Below are 23,531 nucleotides of genomic sequence, written 5' to 3'. Positions count from 1 at the left end.
TGCAGTAAGTTTAATGGCCTTACAGATATTATACAGAATGAGAACAATCAAGTCAACAGGCACTGTTCTGTAGTCCGCAACTAACAGAAAATACTTAGTGAAAGTCTGCTGCTCCATTTATACTATCTATATAAGGATGAGTTTATGTGCAGTCCTGATGATTTCTTAGCCTCCCCATGCAATGGGCATTTATTTTATTTGAATGTGTGAATTCCTTAACATTTAACACCTGTGTGGTGTGGAATGCCACACCTTTAGCAGTCTATACACATCTTGCAGTCCGGAGCATTTTCTGAAAAATAAAACTTAAGAAGCATAAGATAAATACATATAAATATTTTGTGAACCATAAAAACTATTAAAACTGCACATATAGCAATGTTATCACTAAAAAGTATTATTTGCAGTGATAATAATCAGTGTATTCATAGTTTTTTTCCTTAAATACTGTAAAACCTCAAATTATATATTTTTAAACTTTTACCACAAATTGTCATATCTTGAAAACCATGCAATCTAGACATATATCATAGGTTCATATGTAAGTAGTAGGCTAGCTGCCCTTCTGGGCCATTTTAAGCCTAGCCAGTTTCCGTTTTTGTTCTTGAAATAATCTGTCGCATTTGGTTATAGACTGTTTTTACCCATTGCATTGCTGATAATTATATATCATCCCTAATGGAAAATAAATGGGATCATAGCATAGATAATTTGAGGGGACCCATGCATGGGATAAAGCATTTAGGAGATGCCTCTGTCCACTAGTAATACAGTGGGCAGTTCTGAAGTAAATTTTCTCTTTCCCATCCATAGATTTAAGTTGCACTTGAAAATGGACATTATATTATATTGTTAGAACAATTTTATTAACCAGACATAAGCTTCCACATGACAACAAAAAATTTCTGTATTTCTGTATTTGCCTTGCCACCTATCATTTTTTAGGACTATCCAGATATCAAAATAATTGGCTGGTAGTTCAGAAAACACTATGCAAACTTTGGTATTCTGTTTTAAAAAAGAAACAGACTACCAGAAGTTGTTAAATTGCCTGATTTACTATGCTTTTTAGAGAAAAGCATGGTAAATTGGCAGAAAGAAGGCATCACAAATGGAAAAAAGAGGGCATTCCTCCTCATCTGATGTGATGGTGATATCACGAAATGGATGAAAAGTGGGCAGGAGAGGAGATGTGATGGGTGGGGTTATGGGAGGTGCAGTGGTGTGGCCTCAGTCTGGTTTAGCCATAATGAAAGTTGGTAACCCTATCCTCTATAAGTGCTGTTTATTGAGACATTAAGAAAATATGAAATCATATGTTTAATTGTATAATTAGCAATAGAAAATATACCAGATATCTCTCAAGATGTGCAGCTCAAAGTGCAAATATCAAAGACAGTTTTCTTCATAAACATGTCTAAGTTTTCACCTAATGTCATGCAAGAGTTTGTAAGTCACTTGGTTTTCAAAGTATTAAGTATATATGAACATATTCTTATTTGCATAATTACTAACACACAACTAGCAATAATTTCAGTATAGTGTGATATAAACCACTGCTAACAGTGAATTGTTCTGTCTCCCACATTGGTGTTTCACATCATATACCTCAATAACATGTAGGTCTCTCAGTTATGAAAATATGAACATAAATATGAAAATATGAATAATAAGTGGCAAACAAGGATTACTTTCTCCAGTGTGGGACATCCTAGACTAATATTCTTAGTGTCATTTTGTTAATAACTCCTTGCCCTATCTAATACTGCCTATTATTATTTAATAAGTCACTTAATTAAAGAAGCCAGAGCCAAAAAGTTTTGGGCGGCATAAGGTGATATGAGTAAGAACTGGAAATATATAAAAAAGGTGTTTTAGGCTTGAGTTTATTTATGTATGTATGTATGTATGTATGTATGTATGTATGTATGTATGTATTTATTTCCTCCCATTGGCCTTTTGCATTTGTTTCTGTCAAAAATACTTTTCCAGTTAAAATGATACTTAATTAACTAAAAGGCTAAAGCAGAAAAGAAGAACCATACAAACACAGTGCAGAAAAGTGAAACCACAAAAAAAAAAGTACAAGACCCAGTGATGGCAAAAACACCAAATTGCAAAGAGTAAAATATTATATTCAATATGATAAACACTGAAAATAATGAAATAGCACATATCAGCTAGCATAATATATCAGCACCCCAAGATACACACAAACAGCAAATAATGCTCCTCCCTTTTCAAAACTAGACATTTGGACTACTCCAATAACAGACTAAATTTGCAATTTCCTGACACTGTATTGTTAAAAGCTGCATGATCTTGAAACTGCTATTAATTGTATACAAAAAAAACCTGCAAGTTTCTGTAGCCTTGGAGAGGGTACACTAAGAAAAGGAGGATGTATGTGTTATTCCTTGGGAGGTTCTTTCAACATTTCATTAAAATGCTATTTTGTTTTGTTTTTTTTGGCTTTTTTTTTTGCTTTCTGGATTTTACAGTCTTTTAGTGTTCAGTGTTATGATGCAATGCAGCCTTTACAATGGCATTCAAGTTGTGTGCTTCACTATGGTTACCACACAAATTACAAAGGTTTAGCAAATATGTTTCAACAAAGATATTTTCCCTTTCCCAGTTCATAAAGCAATACAAAAAATGAAAATGCATTAGTTTTGCCAAAATCGAACTACTTACCTTTAATGCAATGAGGTATAGTCTTGGGGAGGTTCATATAATTTATTAGGAAGTATGGAGGGTGCATTATTCCACTTATTGAGTACAAGAGTCAACACTGTTTTCATATTTTTGACACTTTATAATGTTGTCACGCATTTGTTCAAGACAGAATCATAATATTCTTTATTATATTCCCATTTTTCTTCTGCCTAAAGTGATAGTGTAGCCATTACACTGCTACCTATCATGGTGGGGAGATACTTTGTTGCATTTTCCATAGCTTGCAGATTAACTCACCTCTTATGTAGCTGTTATGAGTGCTGAATGAGTCTGTGGGGAGTTCTTTGTGGGTATATTCATTCACATGCAGCTGATGGCTATCCATTGACATGAGAAGGGGAACCAGATCTGGCAAATAAACATAATACATTTGAGAAATTGAATACAGAAAAATGAAACCACAGAAAACAAAACCAAGACCCAGTAATGGTCAAAACATCAAAGTACAAAGTGGAAAATGCGATATTCATTATACTAAACATTGTAAAGAATGAAATCTCACGTCAGTTAGTGTGATGTATCAGCACACCATGGTGCATGGAATCCAGTAATCTGTTTATCAAACAGTTAATGGTATGCATGTGCAAGGTGTATGTTAAGCAATGTCAAACTACCATAACAAATGGCCTGAGTGAGAGGAAGGTGGTCTTGTGAGAAATATGTCAATTTAGCAATGTCCTTTATTAGGTCAGAATGTTTAGTGAAAGCATGTGAGACTACAATTCAGGAATGATTGTTCTACCTGTGCCATAAGGTGCAGTTTTTGCTGCTTGAGATTTTGGCAAACAATCAACTTTTTTGATCTTGAAACAGGTGTAAGACTGATGCTACTTGTCTACTACAATCACTTCTTCTTGGTTGAGCTCTATTGTGCATGATTCTGTTTGCAGTACATTTAATATGTAAAACGTGAAGATGCCAAACAGGAACAAAAGGATGAGCCACTCCACAGTAAAAAATGCACCTATTCCAACCAAATTCAATAAAACCTATTCTGGACTTTATTGAAGAAAATAACACAAATGATAAGCGCTTTCATCCTGACCACTTCAGAACTTCATCAAATAATGAATTAATTGACACAAACCATTTATATAGTACAGAGGAAACTGGGTAAAACAATCATTAAAAGTTATAAGTTATTTAAAATAACACACCCCTTAACGAAAAATCATGTAAAACCCATGCTTTATATATGAAAACTGGTTAAAATGCATAAATAAATGTGGGAAATTCAAGTTGTATTCTAAAAACATAATAAAAGATATAATTTAATAGTACAGAAGAAATATAACAATTTTATAGAAGAAACACGGTTATCTTTCTAAAGCTTTTAGTTTCAACAGAGAGCTAATGGAAATGTGCTCATTTAAGCCTGGCCAACTTGATGCATTGAGACGCAGTTGCCAGTAAACCTCTCTCCTTTCTAACAAAAGTGACCAGGCACCACCTCGAAGTTCTGTTTTAATATCGTCAATGACAGTGAAATGAAAAGAGTGACCAGTATTTTCCATAATGTGATTACTAAGTGCATTTGTATCTTTTTTTGATTTTATATCATAAATTCGGTTCTTTAATTTATGGTCAGTTTTTCCAATGTAAAAACAGCTACAACAGTTACAGAGGGTACAATAAATAATCTTTTCAGATCCACAGTTATATTTTTGATGTAATTTCACTTCAATGTTGTTTATCAGAAAAATACCCCCTTCCTTAATGTGTTTGCAATATTTACACATGCCACACTTTTTTATGTGCCCAACATTATTCACTCCCTTTGGTTTCATCTCAAAAATGTTTTTTTTTAACTTTCTGCCTTTTCTGAATACTATGGTGGGGTGTGAATCAATGAAAGGTATAATGGCTTTCTTTTGGTTTAGAATGGTCCAATTCTTTTCCAAGATTTTCCTTAATGCAAAACTGTCATTGGTATATATAGTAATAAAATATGTCTTATAGTCCCTTTTAAGTTCTTGATTCTGCACACTTAAAGACTGGGTAAAATTATTGGTATTGGTGATGCTATTAGTGTCTGTTATTAAGGGGCTAAAATGCCCTCTCTCCCTTTCATTTACTACCTCTAACATAATGTCAGTAATAAACTTGCACAGGTAGCCTCTTCTTGAAAACATGGCTTTCAAATTGTCACATTCGCTGAGGAAATCATCCATAACAGATACCATTTGGGCCGCCCTCACAAAATGTCCCTTTACAATAGCTTTTTTCTGTTTCATTGGATGTGTACTTGAAAAATGAAGTAAGGAGTTGGAATAGGTTTCCTGTCTGTATATTTTTGAAAAAAAATTTATTGTTGGTGTGATCTTTAATGAGAAGAACATCTAGAAAACGCAGCTATTCCATGCTGTAGTTTTGTGTGAATTTCGAGAAGGTGGTGAGGGAATTCATGTATGATATTAAATCTACTAAATGTTCTGGGGGTCCATGCCACAAAATAAAGCTATCGTTAAAAGAAATGGGTGTAGCATTTTACACACTTAAACATTGGATCGTTGAACAAAAACTTCTTTTCCCACTGGGTTACAACAATGTTTGCATATAGACTCCCACGTGAGGAACTCATCACTACACCCTCCTGTTGCAAATAGATTTCGTGATTAAAGAGAATGAAGTTGTTTTTCAATACAAGTTCAAGTAGGTGTGCATATACATATAAGTCTTTGATATCAATGGTTAAAAGGACATAATGAGTTTGAAATGGAGTGTTGTTGATGAGATGTAAGAAAATCCATGAGTTCTTACATATGTGGATTTCAGAAAAGACCAGTTCTTTAAGCCTGGTGTCTAAATGTTTTGCAAGAGGATGGGTGATAGAACCTTTTTCATCCACAATGGGTCTCATAGGTGGTTGGTCAAGGTTCTTATGAAGTTTTGGTAACCCAAACATCACAGACATTTTGGGATATGACACAGTGAGATAATTGAACTCATCAATGGTAATGGACCCCTCAATAAACAAATCCTGTAATTCATTTCTAATTCTATTGTAAGCTGTGTGTAATTAATTAAGGGAGGATTTAGCATATGTCTTCCCATTCAGAATGTACAACATCTTGTTAGCATAATCAACCTGGTTCATAAGAACTACACCTCCACCCTTGTCGGGTTTCATTATTCTAACCAAATCAAGAATGCTTTTAATGTCTTGTAGTATGGTCTCCACATCATTGTCCATCTGTCTTTTCTGATTAATCCTTAAAAAATTACGGATATCTAGTTCACATATTCTTTCATATAGTTGAATGATGGGGTGAAGGGGAGGATTAAATGTGCTGGACATGGCTAAAGGGTTGATAACATTTTCTAGTGATAAATTCTGAAAAAGGACCCTAACGTTCAACTTACGTGTGTATAATTTTAAGTCAAGTAGGGTGTTAGAAATGTCCGTAGGTTGTGAAGGCACATAGGTGAAACCTTTTGAAAATAAATCACAGTGCTCAACACCAATAACCACATCAGAAAAATTATACACTTTAAAATCACCATCACAATTGGTGATAATGTTACAATAGGGTAGTAAATAATCAGAGGACACTTCTAAAATGTCTAAAGAATCATTAATTAATTCCTGTTGGACCAAGTATGGTTGTGTGCCCCCATCCCCCTCTGATTGAATCTCCCTCTCATGTTCCATTGGGTGTTGGGGGGGTGTTCCTCTGGTGAGTTCCCCAGGGTTGATATGAAACTGCAGTTTTGTTCTTTATTCTCTCTGACCGTCTTAGGGTTGAAAATTCTCACGGATCTAAAAAATAGTTTTGGTCATTATTAACTGTAACAGAGTTTGTTTCAGTGTTGTTGGAAGAATCATTATCAGCAGGAGTGTGACCATAGCCAGGGAATTTATTGCCCCATTCCTGAGAGGGAGGTGGATTGGGGTAAGCAAATCCCTTCCCATAGTCATTTTTATCCCTGTTGAGTTATTTTACCTTATGTGCTGTTATAGAAGTAGATAACTGCTCAATACTATGAAAGATACGTGCATGTTCATATTTAAATTCATTATACTGTGTGTGTTCACTAATTCTTTTATCAAGCTCAGAAACATTACTTATGAAATCATTTATCAAAACATCAATACTTTTCACAATAACTTTCATATATTCAACACCATGAGAATCAAAAAGAACCTAAAGTTCTTTATGCAGGTTGGAGCCTGTTATCAAACCACTAAGGTAATGCCACATTCTAAGTCCCTTAGGGACAATATGCTCTTTTATACATTCTGAAAAATATGCATTATCAAGCTGCAAGCGGTTGATCTTAGAAAGTTTGTAATCAAATTCTTCTAGAAGAACTTGAATATTATTCACAAAAACAGTACCTGATGGTTGATTTTCACTGTTCAAAACAATGCCTTCAGTAAGCCAGTCCTTTAAAACTGGAACAGAACCTCTGTGGCTGGAAGGAACACTGGATCCTGCAAAAAGTGGTTGAGAGTTCAGATTAATAGTTCTCTGTCCACAAGGAATGGAATGTTCATCTCCATTACTTAATCCAATCCTTGAGGATGTAGAATTCAAGGAGTTAAGGCTTTTTAGTGGATTGCCATCATTCAAAACACTCTGTAAACTCGTAGAAATAACCACTGCTTCTCCTCGGGTGCTCTGTGGGCGTCTGATGTCGTCAAGGGGCGTGGTTACGGCATTAGGGTGTGGCTTTGTCACGAGGGGGTGTGGCCAGAAGAGAGACAACCTTTTTAGTTAGATTTTGTACAATAGCTGTTAAATTCAAAACAGCTTGTTGTAGAGTGTTAAAATCAGTTTCCTAATTCACAAGAGGAGCAGATAAATCCAAATTGTCCTCATCGGCCATCAAAAACTAGTGAAAAAAGACAAAAGGGAAAACTGTTGAAAACACGAAGATGCCAAACAGGAACAAAAGGATGAGCCACTCCACAGTAAAAAATGCACCTATTCAGGCCAAATTCAATAAAACCAATTCTGGACTTTATTGAAGAAAATAAAACAAATGATAAGCGCTTTCATCCTGACCACTTCAGAACTTCATTAGATAATGAATTAAATTACACAAACCATTTATATAGTACAGAGGAAACTGGGTAAAACAATCATTAAAAGTTAATAAGTTATTTAAAAAGACACACCCCCTTAAAGAAAATCATGTAAAAAACATGCTTTACATATGAAAACTGGTTAAAATGCATAAATAAATGTGGAAAATTCAATTTGTATTCTAAAAACATAATATAATATATAATTTAATAGTAAAGAAGAAATATAATTTTTTAAAAAGAAACACTGTTATCTTTCTAAAGCATTTAGTTTCAACAGAGAGCTAATGGAAATGTGTTCATTTAAGCCTGGCCTGGTTCATTTCACTGTCATTGACAATATTAAAACAGAACCTCGAGGTGGTGCATGGTCACTTTTGTTAGAAAGGAGTGAGGTTTACTGGCAACTGCATCTCAATGCATCAGGTTGGCCAGTTAGTTTAGTTTCAAAACTTTGATCTTATGGTCTCAACCATAAGAAAGCTGAGATTTTGAAACTATGAAATTTAGAACTAGACCTGCCCTAAGACATCTTTCTGAGGTCATGATCATGTTTTCTGGTTTTCTCTCTAGTGAAATGTAATAATCAAAGTGACAAGTGCTGACAAGCTAAAAAAAAAAGATTACAAATCCAGGAGAAGAGTAATTCTTGTCCTTTTTTTACACTTACCACCATGTGGGAGGCAAGACCCGAGCACCCCCAAACTTAACTCCAAGATTTCCATACCTTGAAAAAATAAGGAATATTCTAGGAAATGGCACTCTTGGACTTAGTGTATGTAAGCCTTTTTTTTTTCCTTGACAATTCAGTTGCTGTGTTTCGGGACTCCATCTAGCAGGTCCCAGACTTTCAAATGGTCATCTTTCTGGTCAGCTCTTCCCCTTTTGCAGCAGTCCAAGCCTGCTGTCCTTATACATGCTTTTGGTTTCTGGGAAAGGTTTGGTTTTATGGCTTTGTCATTTATCAGCAAGTCGCATTATCTGCCAGCCTCCTTTTTGGCAGCTCTGATCTGGTCCTGTTGGATCTCACCATTCAGCATTATTAATAACAGCATACTGATTGAGTGCTTACACTGCTGCTGTGGATTATCCTCTATGGTACTCAAGCATTTTGCCTTACACCTCTTGGTCTGTACTCAGGGTGAGTTTCCAGGACATAACCCTTCTAATTTGTACCTTCTGGTCTTTAACGTTCCACAGGGTTTGAGCTTGGGCCCTTTGCTTTTCATTGTGTTTATGCTGCCCTGATAATACAGTTATTCAGTTTAACACAGGCAAAGCACCTGAAACTCTCTGACACTATGTCTATTTAGCAACATTTAATACAGAACTTAGGAGCCAGTCTGCATACAGGCACTTCATATTACCATTATATTACTCATGTGTTGCAGGACTTGCACTGCCTGCCAGTTTGTTACTGTACTCTCTTTAAAATCTTAGTGTTGGTTTACTTGACCTTGTACCACCTGAGTTTGTCTTACCAAATGGAGCTTATATTGCCATGTCGCCTTTCCTAGATGTCGGATCTCTTCCTGCTACAAACTGCTGGAGGCTGCTCTTGTGCGTGCATTTTCTTATTGATATATTGTCTGCTGAGCACTACACCTGTTTAATCTTTTAACATAGTGACATAGAGAGTATTCCTCTTTGTCCTGGTTATATAGATCCCTTCAGTCCTATTGTTTCAAGCTGTAATTTAGTAACAGCATTGTGGACCACTCCCATGATTTCTGTTATTTTCTTGGCCTTTTGCAATTGTGACATTATTTGCTGAAGTATGGCAGTTTATTTTGTATTTTTATTGTGCATTTTGATTTATTTTCAGGGTTTTTATTTTATTTTACAATACTTTGTAGCATTTGTGGCATTTAGCTTTTCAGCCTTACTCAGTTTGCTTTTATTAAAAGTGCTATAGTAAAGATGGACCTTGATAACCCAATGGTTCCATTGCTTGTGGCTTTTCTGGTCTTCCTCACCATCACTCTAAAGGATGCATTTCATGATCCAAAAGTGCATCTCTTTTACTCCTTGTCTGTCAGACTTACATAGTTACATAACTTTGCCAGTGTTTGCATAACAGTGCTTCTTATTTGCATACCAGTACCTCTTTTAGAATTGCACTTATGTTCAGAGTAAGGATGCCCCTGCCTATGCTACTGACAGTATCTGAGTGAAACAACCCTGGGTCTTTGTCTGAGCTGCTTTACAGCTTTGTGCTGTGGCTTCCTATGGACCAAAAAGCTGATTTATCCCTTTAAACTTTTTTTCTCCGTCCACATAACAGGCTTGACAACTATCATGTGGATGACTCTGGAAGGAGCCCGGCATTCTTTCTGCTGTTTATTTGTCAGTAAGAACTTATAAGATGTTCTCCTTGCTTTGCACTGACTTAAGATTATACCAAAATTATGCACTGCTGGTTATTGAACCAAACAGTACAAAATTCTTCTACAGTTGTTTGCCCTAATTATTCATACCAGTCTGTTCAACTTTGTTCAGCCTAGTGGCTTTGGTTTTGTTAGTCAATTGGTTGGTTAATGCTCATTACCAAGATGTCTATTCATATGGCTTTAAATGACTTCAAGCCATCCATTACCACTTCCTGTTTGCCTTCCCAGCCCTCCCCATTGGTTGGTTAATGCTCATTACCAAGATGTCTGTTCATATGGCTTTAAATGACTTCAAGCCATCCATTACCACTTCCTGTTTGCCTTCCCAGCCCCCCCCCATATCTGAACACACAGCTTCTGTCTGTATTACACTGCTTCAGTTTTTCCACTTTCCCTTTCCTTCTGAAGCATTTTGACCCAGCTGATGACCTGCACAATGACTATAACAGTGGCTGAATCTGCATGTAAACCATGTATACTGTACATTTTATTACTTGAAGGCCCAACAATGTTTGCACTTATCTTTTGGCTAATCTCTTTTGCCAGCAAAGACTCTTCTGATACATTTAGAGTCTCTCTTACAATAGCTAACTATATATACCAGCATGGAATACATCCTACTTTAGATGTTTATTTTTTTCTTTGATCTTCGAGAATTTTTTATTATAATCAAGCTAGCCTTCACCTTATAGTCAGGATATCATCTACAAATTATTTTTTGATAACTGATAAATTGTAATATCAAAGAGTTTTCATTTCAGATAATATGACCATAGTAGCAAAACGCATATCTCCAGGTATGCAATACCTTAACTTTCCCTCTTACACCTTGGCTCTTCTTGCTTTTACTATGTTTGCCAGCATATCCATACGCTTAGGATCATATTCTTCATTGTCTTGTGTACCAACCACTATGCAATAGAAGAATATTTATGTAATCATGCCAAACCTTCTCATTGAGGGTGTACTGGCTAAGTACATTTAAAGGCTCTTTCCTCATTCTCTAACTCTTCAAACTCCTTGACACCAACTTCTACACTTCTTTCCCACTTGACTGACTTTACGTTTTAAGGCCTGTTGCCTAAATAGTATTTAAAATGTGACTATATGGCCAACACAGTGATGCAGAAGCACAGCATCTGTCATAGCTGTCAGTGATGTAGCTCAAGAACAGACTCAAGAAAATGATAGGGTTGATGCTATGACAGGACGAAAGAGTCTATGATGAGGTCTCCTACCCTGATAGGAGGGTTTGGGGGACATGCATTGTCTGTGCAGTTTCTGCTGGAGTCCATGAAGCCTCACAGATCATTTCCTCAGACTATAAGGGTGATGACAACAACATCATTACATCATTCACTTCCTGGTACCATAGCTAAAAACCTTTAACAGCTACCATGAGAGTGATGTCTTCTGGCTCAGTGCCCACAATTCCTCTGTCAGATCCCTCACACCCTGAGAATACAATTGAAACACTGTTCAAGTCAACTTCCTTAGGAGTTGGGAGGCCCATCTGGTCAAGGGTTATATTCAGGTCTACCATGGAATGAGTCACTGTGGGATCTGTGTGGGGGGAAGCGCAGAAGCTGGGGGAACAGCTGGCACGGTGGCCAAGATGAATTTATAAAAAAAAAAATGAAATTTGTCCACCTCATTGTCTATCTCATCTCCCTTTCTCTTTCACCAAATGCTCCCATTTATAGTTATCATCATTATTCACCCCTCCATTAACTCATTCACACTTCTTTTAGTTCCTCCCTTTATAACCATATTGTTGATCCAGTCACTTGATGCAGTGTAGAACTTTTATTTATTTTTATGCAGAATTAACATTACCATGCAGTCCCAATTAACATACTAATTTAGCAAGTGCAGTGAACAGAGCATCCCTTCAAACCCCACCAACAAGGGATTAGTATATTGTTCTTCAACTGTTAAAAAATGATGGAAATTCAGTCATGTAATATCTTCTCTGTCCAGACCAAATTCTATAAAAACAAATGGACCCTTTTAATCAGACTCATTTATACACATTCCCCAAGGACTAAACACAATAACATTACTGGGAAGTACACTTTACCTCTTCACAAACACATTAGAAAATCTGAGAACTTATATTAGGAATCCAGGAAGGAATGCATAATGAATGCACCTTCCACTTTAAGGCTACTAGCTGTATATGGTCAGCAGCATGGTAGTATTTGTCTAATAATAAATTAAGACTGTTTTACCTCACTAAAAGCAAATTCCTAAAATTCAGGTATGTACACAATGACAACTAATTTCATGATGTATACTGTAGCTGTGTGTTCCATATAAAGGTTTAATGTTCCAGGCCACACAGTTCATTATGTGATATATCATGTCAACTCCTCAAAGCACACAATCAATATTTAAAGGAAATTATTTTCTTACTCTGAGTATTGATGAATTACATGATAAAAATTATTCTTTTATACAACCACTTAGCATTCAAATTCTTTATTACTAGCTTGTCTTCCATCATTAAACAAACACAGGCTCTTCGCTGCATATGCTCTAAACTAAAATATCAACAAAGACAATAAAGAAATTTAATTTTTTATACCATCATTTACTTTCCTCACAGTTTAAATTAGAAAACCCAGTAGGACTAGCATTCCATCAATAATTGACACTGTCACAGGCTAAAAAATGCCACAGTTTACACAAGTCTGAAACGAAACACCTTAAAAGGTTACCTCCTTCACTTTCTGTATTAATAGTTGTTTTTAAGTGTAAATGATTAGGTTTTGTCTTCAAAAAGAATATAAAAACTACTTAAAATGTAGGGTTACCTGGTGATATCACTTAAGACATAGGCAAACATACATTTCCAGAAAAGAAAACAAACGATGTTAACATTTTCCATTACATACACTAAACATCACATATCTTTGCTTATCACTAGCATCAGTCCTATATTACATAAATTGCTGAATTCCTGCATTGCTTTAAACCTCACTCTTCATGAATATAATTCTGTGTGTATTGCTCCCACGATTTCCATTTATTTCTACGTAATTTGCTCATTCCTTTTTCTAAAGATCCTTCTTCAAGTTATTTTATATCTTTCATAATATTCAGTACTTCAAATACAGTTGGTTTATGCTTTGATTTCCATTTTAAAGTAATTACTTTTCTGGCAGATAACATAATTAAACTTAATAAAGTCTTGCTATGTCAGGGCAATTCAGATCCTCTGTCCCAGCTCACAAGAATCATTTCTTTAATTGCATCCATTTGCTCACCGAATATTTCTGGCAGAGGACTCTGTAGGGAATTTTTTAAGTCTGCCAACTCATTACACTCCCAAACATATGTTGCTAGTTAAATCTTTCTTCTCCAGCACACCTCCAAAATTTGCTATCTACCTGAGAAAAAATTCTTTGAAGTCTTTTTGGGGTATAAAAAAGCTATGCAAACACTTCCAAGCAAAGATCTTAAACCTTCTGGAATTTGTTGCATACCTGGAAGTTATAAATATGTATTTCCATTGGTATTTTGAACATTGCTTTTCCATTCTGTCTTCCCAATCTTCTCTAATCTCCTCTGACTGATTTTTATTGCTATCGTGCAATAATTTGTATGTCCTACTATCTCTTTTTTAACAGCAGCTTCTGTTCTAGATTCAAAACCTCTGCCAAGGCATGTCTTTGATTCTCCTATCCAGTTCTCTTTGCCACTGTTCTGATATCAATCCCTGGTAGGGAAAGCAGTCTCTAGCCTGAAATACAAATGTCTTATTGACGTCATCCCACTCTATTACCTTTCCTGTTCTAGTTATTTGCTCCTAATATCTTGGTTTCTTTGCCAGTTTTAGCCAGTAAACTCGAGTCCTCTCTTGTCTATTTTCTGTACCTCTACTTGCAGTCATCCATTTTGGCAAAATCTCCTTTCTCCTTTCTCATGTTGTTTTAGATCACAAAATACCTTCAGTTACTTTATGACTATAATATTCAATATGTTTGTTATTATTCTCCTTAAAGATGTGCATCCAAATTTCCCATATGTCTTTACTTCTTGAACACCCCACCCCACTTCATCATGACTTTCCATTTTAAATTATAACCTTATGCCTGTGTTATGTGTATGAGCTTTAACTGTGTAGCTCTAAAATATCCCTTCAGTTCAGTTAATCCTAAATTACCTCATTCTTTTGGAAGGATCAGCTTAACCCACTTAACTGTTCCCCTCCCAGATAAACTCCTTCAAATCTTTTTTTAGTTATTATCTACAGCTTCTTCTCTGGTCAATAAAAATATGCCTGACCCATATCTAGAACTAAAGGGACTAAAAGCAGTTTCACTACTTGTATCTCACTATCCATATCCATAAACAAGTATTTCCATCTTCTGAAGTTTTGTGTTATCTTTTGTTTAGTCTCTTCCCACATATCCTTAGCTACTCTGTCAGAAACCATTATTAATCCATACTCCTAGATACTTCATCTTATCATGTCTCCATAAATATGGGCATTGTTGAAACAATTCATGTGTGGGTACATAATTTATGGCTATAGTTTTTGTTTTATCATTATTAATTCTATATCCCAAAAAGACTTGAAACTGTCTCATAATGTTCCAAAACACTGAGATTTCCTTTTCTGGAATTGTCAAGTACAAAGTAATATTATTTGCAAATAAAGTCAATGTTTCTTCATTATCATAACAATTATTTTGTTGCAGTTCTGAGACCCTTATTTTCATTACTAATGGCTCTAAATATAAAACAAATAACAAATGGGAAAGAGGACACCCCTGCCTGGTTCCTCTGTTCAACTACAACTTATCAGGTAGGAGCCCTCGAAAATGCAATTCTTGCCTTGGATCCCTTGCATAGCTTTTTAATTAACCTTATTAGTGTCATGGAATGTAAATGCTTCCAATGCCCTACTCATAAAATCCCTGCTTACTTTGTTAAATACTTTTTCTTCATCAAGACCTACCAACAACAGTGGTATTTTCTTACATTCTGCTTCCTCTGGATCATCATTCTACTGTTAATGTTAAATGTTTGCCTCCCCTCCAAAAAAACAGACTGATCAATACCTATCAGTTTGGGTAACACCTTTGCCATTCTTTTAGCTAGTGTAGGTATAACCACTTTATAATCATGGTTTATAGTTGAAATGAGTCTATATGATGCTGGGTCTGAAGGGTCTTTGCCATCTTCAAGTAATACAGACACTACAGCTTTCTTCCAAAATTTTGATGCTTTCCCTCCTTTTAAATACCTTTAAACAAAATATTCCCAATATTTATAACTTTCTTCCCTCCTGACATCCAAATTTCCACAAAAATACTGTCTATGCCTGGAAACTTTCCTGAAGATTGAGTATACATTACTGTTTTATCTCATCTTCTCCATTTTTAACTGCTATTTGATGAGCCTTATCGATCTCTAACCTTAGCAGAATCAGGTCTTCTATAAGAATTTATTTATTATTTATTACTTTATTTTACATTTGTTTACCGGGAAAGTCATTTCCATTTGTGCTCTTTCTTGATTTCCACATTTCTCTGCTTTAATTAAATTTTCATAACATTTCCAAAATATCTCTAATGCCTCTACTGGATCTCTGGTTATTTTTCTTGTTATAGACTCCATAAGTTTGGCAACAGCCCTTTGTACTTTCGGCTGCCTAAGTCATTGTGCTAAAAGTTTTTGTGTTCTGGAGTTATTACTAAAATATCAACCTACATCCTTCTTTCACTTCCCACCTCAGATACCAGCTGTCTTCTACCTCACATTAAACTGCAATGCAATGACCATGTCTTTTCAATCACTGCTCCTATACTCTAGCATTATCCCCCAAGGTGAATGAAATTCAATCTATTCACAATCCTATGTCCCCTCAACAAATCTTTCTGTCTCTCCTACTTGTAACTGCTTCAATTCCTCTGCAGTAACCTAACTGCAGCCTTCAACACCTCATTCTGCTTTCGCATATTTACCTATTCTTTTCTTTTTCTTCCATCTGAGCAACTTCACCCTCACCCCTACTCTTCTTATTCTCCTCCTCTTGCTTCCCACCTTCCTCCCATTGTTCCTTGCCTCCTCCTCCCCTCCTGTATACCCTTTTCATTGTATATATTGTATGTAAAACATTTTTAAGTGATCGCTCTGATGTTATCTTAGTTAATTCTCATTTATCATGTTGTTAACAATAGCTGATAACTTTAAGTATACCTACTTTTGCTTGTGAGAGGTTTGAATGTATGGTTTCAGTTCCAGCATCTCTGTAGGAATTTGATTTTTTTTGCCAGCTTTGACATTGATGTTAAAAAAAATCATATGGCAAGTATGCAGGGAATATATCTGCTTATTTCCATGAATGCATTAGACATTTAGGGACCTACATCCAAATTAATAAATAAGCAAGTCTGCCTAGAGAGATATGTTCCCAGTGTATTTATAGCCTATGGAAAGATATATCACTGTATAAAAAAAATATGTACTACTTTATATACCTTTGAGATTAAACTTGATGATTAGAAGGGTAGATACAAGTTTACCACAGGATTATCCTTTATGTTCCTCTCTGTTTGAGACTTGAGCACTACTAAGTACATTTAAAGCACAACAAGAATGTTTACATGTCTTCTTAAAGATATGGCTAGACAACCTATGAGTCTTATGATCACTTGCTTGTACTGCTCCTACGTTTTATCCCAGACTGATCTGAAAATGGTCCATACGTCAGCACTTTAACATCAGTCAACAGATTAAAATATGCTACATTATTGGTAGAAAGATTTCACTTAACCATTGCTTTTTCTGGCAAAGTATTAAACAGTATGTCTGCTTTTTTAATGGTATCAGAGGTGTCACCCTAAAATATATGAAAAACATAAGATACAAGCAGTTGCATCCTGCTATTTTGAAATATTTGTTCCTTTATGAGTAGAGTTTGCTCAATGAGGCATAGGAATCTATTCCTACCAAAAGTAAAGCAGGAAATGGTAGCATGGAGCTAACTTCATCAGATGAGTCGATACCCATGTTTGTTTAGAATTTATAGCTAGTAAATGAGGATAGATATTTTGTTCAGTCACAGGTTGTGCAGCATGCACCAGGGCAATATGTGTTTTTCTTGTGGATCAATGCACTAGTAACAACCTAGGAGAGTTGATAACTGATGTAAATGTTGATTAAGAGACATATTCAGGATCATGAATGTTGTATTCGATGTGTAACCTAATGAACTTCAAGAGTATTATTGATCTGTCATGAGCTCTGTATATAAAGTCTGATTAAGGTATGACCTATATTGCTGTTCATACTGGCAAGAGTTCTTTTCTCTTCTTTCATGATGATAAAACAAATACCCATGCAAAACTGATTAAAAGTTATATTTTTATGATAAGATCATATACAATAGCACCAGATGTCATTTTACTTGAGACTACAACAGAAGTTGGTGTTAAAATGTGATAATTAGTAGGGCATTTAAAATATGCAATAACTATAAGAATCAGAGGAGATTTAAAAGATTGGGAAGAGATATGGGAAAGGCCATTTACAAAATAACAACTGGGGAGATTGTATGGTTCCCTAGTATGCAACAAAGTCCTGAAGTTTTAGGATTGTTACTTGGAAGTGCTTGCACAGTCATTTTTCTATCCATGGAGATTTCAGATAATTTTCCTCAAGTAGACTGAAAATTCTGGAAGGGTGATGGGAAAAATTAGAGCATTTCTGGAAGTCAAATGAGCTGGCAATTTTTAAAAATTCCCTATTGAATACTTTGTCAGAAATGTTGTTGAAGCAAATGGTTGTAACTAATGACATAATTCTTTTGAGCTGGGATTTCAGATTTGACTTTTCTAGACATAGTAGGGCCTTGCTAAGTTTAATGCTACTTGTTGGCAAAACAATTACTATAAAATGCAAATCAAAATCTAAATTAGCTGTATTTGATGTGCTGAATATTGTAAAGGAGATAAAGGAACTGGGGATGGGATCTTGGGAAAGGGAATGAGCCAACTGCGTAGAAATAAATGGAATTTGTAGGAACAATATATACATGATATTCATGGGGAGGAATACAGTTTAATGGAAGGGATGAAGAGAACAATTCATGTAATGCTGGAGTGATGTTAGATTGAAATCCTTGGTATACTGTGTGAAAATACTGAAAATGTCACTATGGATTGTTTTCTATTAATTTTGGAGTACATATGTCAGTTTCAAATTGTAATTTAATAAACATGTAAAAAAACATTATTAACCACTGTATCACAACACCAGTGTTCACTGTATCACAACACATGTCTAATCATTATGTAAAGACATGCATATATAAGTGATTATAACTGGACTGAAGTAACTTTAAAATGATAAACCAGTGAGAGTCTAAAAGTAAATTTGAAAGTGGTAAAAATGAAAATGCCAGGCAGATAGAAATATTTTTAATTTTGAAGGTTCATAGGTAAGTACTAGGATAGCTGCACTTGCAGGCCACTTTACACCCAGCCAATTTCCTATTTTTGTGCTCAAAATATCCTATCCCATTTCATTATAGATTAGCCTCACCCATCGCATGGTCAATAATTATGTATTACCCCTAATGAGAATAGCTAGAATCATACCATAGATAATTTGTGAGGACCCATGCAAGGGATGAAGAGTTTAGGAGCTGCATTTCTCCAGTAGTAGTACAGGGGCAGTCTTGGGGGTAATGTTTTTTTTCCATGCATAGATCTAAGTAGCACTTGAAAATGGACAGGGATAAACTTTATTTTATCTGGCTGGATAGTCTATTCCATAGCAGTGGTATCCTTTATGAAACATACCTCTCCCTCCAAACCATTCTGTTGATGTTTCAGAAGAGGTTTAGATCTCTAGACAAAGTATTTCTGAAGCCATTTGACTTACTGTCATGCAGTAAATCCATAGGTAATGGGTCAGAGTATGCCTTGTATGCCAGATACAGGATACCTCTGTAGGATACTGAGTATAGTGACAGGGCTTTGCATCAGTCCATTTAGGACATGTTTAAGTCTTGCATCCTTTTAGTAAGGTATCTCAGTGGGTGTTCCAGTTGTTGCATGTGTCTAGACAGACACATGACAAAGGTGGCATTTTGTTCTGTGATTGCTCTAATGAGAACTGAGTAAAGGATGCAATCACATCCCTAGATCTAGACCCAGTCCCTTTAATTATAAGCTGTACAACATCAGACTGTCTTAAAGCAATAGACACATGTTGGTCAAAAGTTAGGTTACTGTCCACATACGTTCCCAAATTCCAAACAACCAGGTCACCTCCTATTGGTGTACTGTCAATGTGGTGGTTCTCTGGGTTAGATGACTTCTCAAAGGATACAGTAATGCATTTTTGGAATTTATTTTCAGACTATGATTTTTGACACCAGTTATTTATTTGGGACAAACCTTCCTACTGGATGGCTAAGTCATTTGGGGAATCAGTGAATGCTCCTAATTGGCAGTCATCTACAGACTTAGTCAGTCAGAGCCTTGTGATTTTAACTTTTACTTCTGAAAAGTTGATGCCAAACAGAAAAGGTCCCAGCACAGAACCCTGAGGACTCTAGTGGTGACCAGTCTCTTTGTGAAGGTAACTTCCCCTATTTTGATTATCTGTGCCATATCTGTGAATCAGTTGGCAATCCAGTGGGTGACATTAGGATTTGTTCAAAGTTTATTTAGCTTATCTACTAAGTCTGAGTGGGGAATTATGTAAACGTTTTGACCAAGTCAAGTTATGCAGGGTGCAATATTGTGCCTTCACCTATTGCTTTGGTGACCTTTTCAAAAAAAATCCACCAGACTGAGTAAGCATGAACTGCTCTTGACAAATCCAAACTGAGACAGGTGTAGTGTTTGGAGGTTCTCTGTGTCATGACTGATTAATTCCATATGTCTTTCTGTTGTTTTACATATGAAACAGACCACGGGTATATAAATAGTCTGCATTAATCCAAACTATTTTTCTTCCTTACTGAAATATTAAAATGTCAAAAAATAAATAAATAAAATATAGAAGGGGGTTTAGCCATTATTCTAGCAGCAAACAAACTTGTGACAATTTAAGTTTTGTGCTATAATTTGTTTCCTAACAAGCCAGACTCATTGGAAAGATATCTGGAAGCCTACACATGTGACTGAAACTTGGATGAAGACACATATAGCAAAATGGGACTGCTTTTGAGACAGTTTTGTTGTAATTTCTGGTGTAGGCATAATGGTAGGCATAATCCATGACCCAACAAATACTAAACATCCTACTGTGGATATGTGAAATCATTGACCATTACTATTTGATTGCCTTGAAGAGATATCAGATTGTAAAATGAGACCAGTCTGCACTTTGAACTAGAACACTGCTGTTTATACAGTTGGGCTTTATTTCTGAAACAGTAAATTAAATGTCAAATATCAACTGACAAACCTGTTTCTGTGATGATACTGTCACAAATGAGTCAGTGCCATCTTAGGTTCATAGGCTGGTACTAGGCTATTGGCCCTAGGGCCTATACAAGCCTAGCCATAACAATTCCCTGGCTATTTCTTCCCGCAGTATTTATACGTTCATAGGTCAGTTATCTTAAAATAAACATATGCATACCACAGCTACAGTAGTAATAATTCCCACAGGAAATGGTACTTTGATAAATAGAACTGCTACTAAATAAATATAAGCTTGCTTCTTTCACTGTTCAATGCTTTCTTTAGCCAGTTTTGTGGAATAAATGTACTAGTATGGATGTGGCCTGAAATGACTGGGATGCATAAGGAGTACTGTATCATGTATGAATAAAATGAAAATATTCATGTTTTTTTTTTTTAATCTGCTCACATGACTGATCATATTCTGCAAACTAATTTCAGTGAATTTATAGAATAAGGGAGATAAGGAAGCTCCATAGGGTCATAGGAGGTTACTGGGCTAATGACCCTAGGGCCTTTAAAAGCATAGCAGTGTAAAACACCTCTGTACCCTAACTGACCATAGTTAGATGTTCATTGTTAGCAGAGTGATTCTGTGATCAGCACCAACTACCCCTGTCCATATAGGTCTTCTTATAAGTTCATAGATGCTTCCTAGCTTAACAACCACAAGGACCCTTTTAAGTCTAGCCATGCATCCAAAATCTCTTGACAAGTTCTGGTACCCTTGATAAATGTATCTTATCCCCGACATGTTGCAGTCTCAAAACTTGGCACTTTTTCAGATTCTGACGTCCAGAGGATTTCGTTTTTTTTTCTCCTAACAAAGGCTCTACTTTTGTGTAATTCAGTAAAAGTAAGAATTGATTTAAAAACTTTGATAATTCTAAATGAGATCCTTGGCAGCGTGATATTTATCAACTGAATCCACATCAGTCATAAAAATAAAATATAGATTTCTAAGGCAATTGAGAATTGTTTTCAATAAGGATTTTAATATCCCCACCATACCACACAACTGTCCATATTTTTACAGAATGTCCAGATTTTTGCCTCATAGTTTTAGTCTGTTCCCTCATAAAACTTGCAGTTTTCTGACAAATTACTGAGGATTGAAGTCACTAAATAATAGACAGACATTTGAGTTTCAGACTTCCTGTCCTTCAGAAAATATATAATAACGCAAAACCTATTATTCTCACAACTTTCTAAGTTTATGGGAGCAATATTTAAATTCTGTCCTTATCTTTGTGCCTTTGTCCCCAGATTATTTCTGGCTTTGTCCAGATTTCTTGTGCTGAGCAGTTGAGAGGTATGATAACCATCACAATCCATTTTGGGATGTATTGCTTAGGAGATTACTTTAAAGTTACAAGCATTCATCTCCAGGTAAAGTAAGTCTTGAGCGGGGCTTTCTTTTTGAATATAATGATGCATTTCTTTTTGTTGTTATAACAAAACAAAGAATGCACACTTGGCATGCATTCAAAATTACTTTAATCAATTTATTATATAACACATGAAGATTACATTGAAATTTTGAGGAGTCTTTCCTTATATTCCATTAATTATAATTTTATAATGACAAAACTGGGCAAACTTTCTAAGCAGTAAGTGAGTCTACTATTCTATAATTATTCATTCAGTTTTATATACTACTTTATGAGAAAATGGAGATACAGAACATCCTGTCCTACTGCCATACAAACATAGTAAGAGCAGATGAAACTCATTTCCAGTCTAATTGTGCTAACAGTGATATTTTGATCAAAGACAAGAAAGTGAAGATTGGGGGGGCTCATCTGTTATAGCTGTAAGAAGAAATGAAGGGGTATCTTCTTCCCACATTTCTCACACTTCTTAAAACCGAGGGATTTCCCTTCCTGTTTTTGAGACATGGTTAGGAAAACAATAGTCAGAAGAAAATAAGGAAAGATAGACATACCACCAGCATGCCAAGGGTGATATAGGAAAAGAGATAAAAACAGAAACAATGTTTTTAAACATAACTAATCAAGCTGGATATCACCTTCTAACTTAAATGGACGATGTAGAAAGAAGGGAGAAAAAGGGGAGGGGGGAGCATCCTCTAACTAAAATGGATGACTGTTGTATACCCTCTAATTCAAACAGGTGATAACGGGATAGGGAACACTCACACTAGTATACTGGTAGTAGAAGTAGTATACTGAAGAGGAAAAAAAGCAATAGAAAGAATAATAAAAGGACAAACTAAGCAATTAGTTATAAAGTTGAGAACAAATAATGAAATTAGCCTATACTTAGCCCAAAGCTAGCTAATAGGAAGCCTCTTTGTTGCGTGGCAAATGAGATCTGAGGTGGTAAGGAAGTTGCATTATGGGTAGGGAAAAATGGCCTCATGCTTAGCTGAAGACCTCAAGCTTATGTAAAGGCCGAGATGGATCTTATGGATTGGATTCATCCCACCAGTGAGAATAAAGGACAAGATGGCCAACACACATGGAACGTTTGGTAAGTACGTAACTTCTTTTTATGTATACTATTGTGGTTTGTTGTGGATTGATGATATGTTTCTGGGGTTTATATTGTGTCTGCATCTGTTTGTTTTTTTTTCTTTTACATTTTAATAAAAGTCTTAGATGCCATGCATTTGAAAGATACCATGCATTTCCTGGTTACTATGCAATCACACGGGAATAACATGCCTGTTTGCAGAGTTTGAATCAATATCCAGAAATATAAGTGATCATTTGAGTTCTTCAATAAAATGAAACTTGTAACTGTTTTTAGCCTTCTTTTCAGAAGTTACAGACATAATAATAGAAATCCCATCACTTTAATGTGCAAACTATGATTGAAACAGAATAACAGTAAATTCTGAAAAAAAAATTATTGCAATACTTTTCAAGCATTTTTCAGTGTGGTAAAACCTTTTCCAGAATCTCATTCCATATATCCAAA

General features: G+C 35.5%; 1 protein-coding gene across 1 annotated transcript in view; it reads left to right on the top strand.

Moving 5' to 3' along the window:
* LOC122796779 (macrophage mannose receptor 1-like) overlaps window positions 1-23,531 on the top strand; it is a 154,020-nt gene that overhangs the window by 62,209 nt on the left and 68,280 nt on the right. The window lies entirely within an intron of this gene.

Source organism: Protopterus annectens, chromosome 3.part0 (genome assembly GCF_019279795.1).
Source record: "Protopterus annectens isolate FY-2018-M chromosome 3.part0, PAN1.0, whole genome shotgun sequence".
Lineage (NCBI taxonomy): Eukaryota > Metazoa > Chordata > Ceratodontiformes > Protopteridae > Protopterus > Protopterus annectens.
The sequence above is the reverse complement of the archived record's forward strand: the minus strand, read 5'-3'. Positions and strand labels throughout refer to the sequence as shown.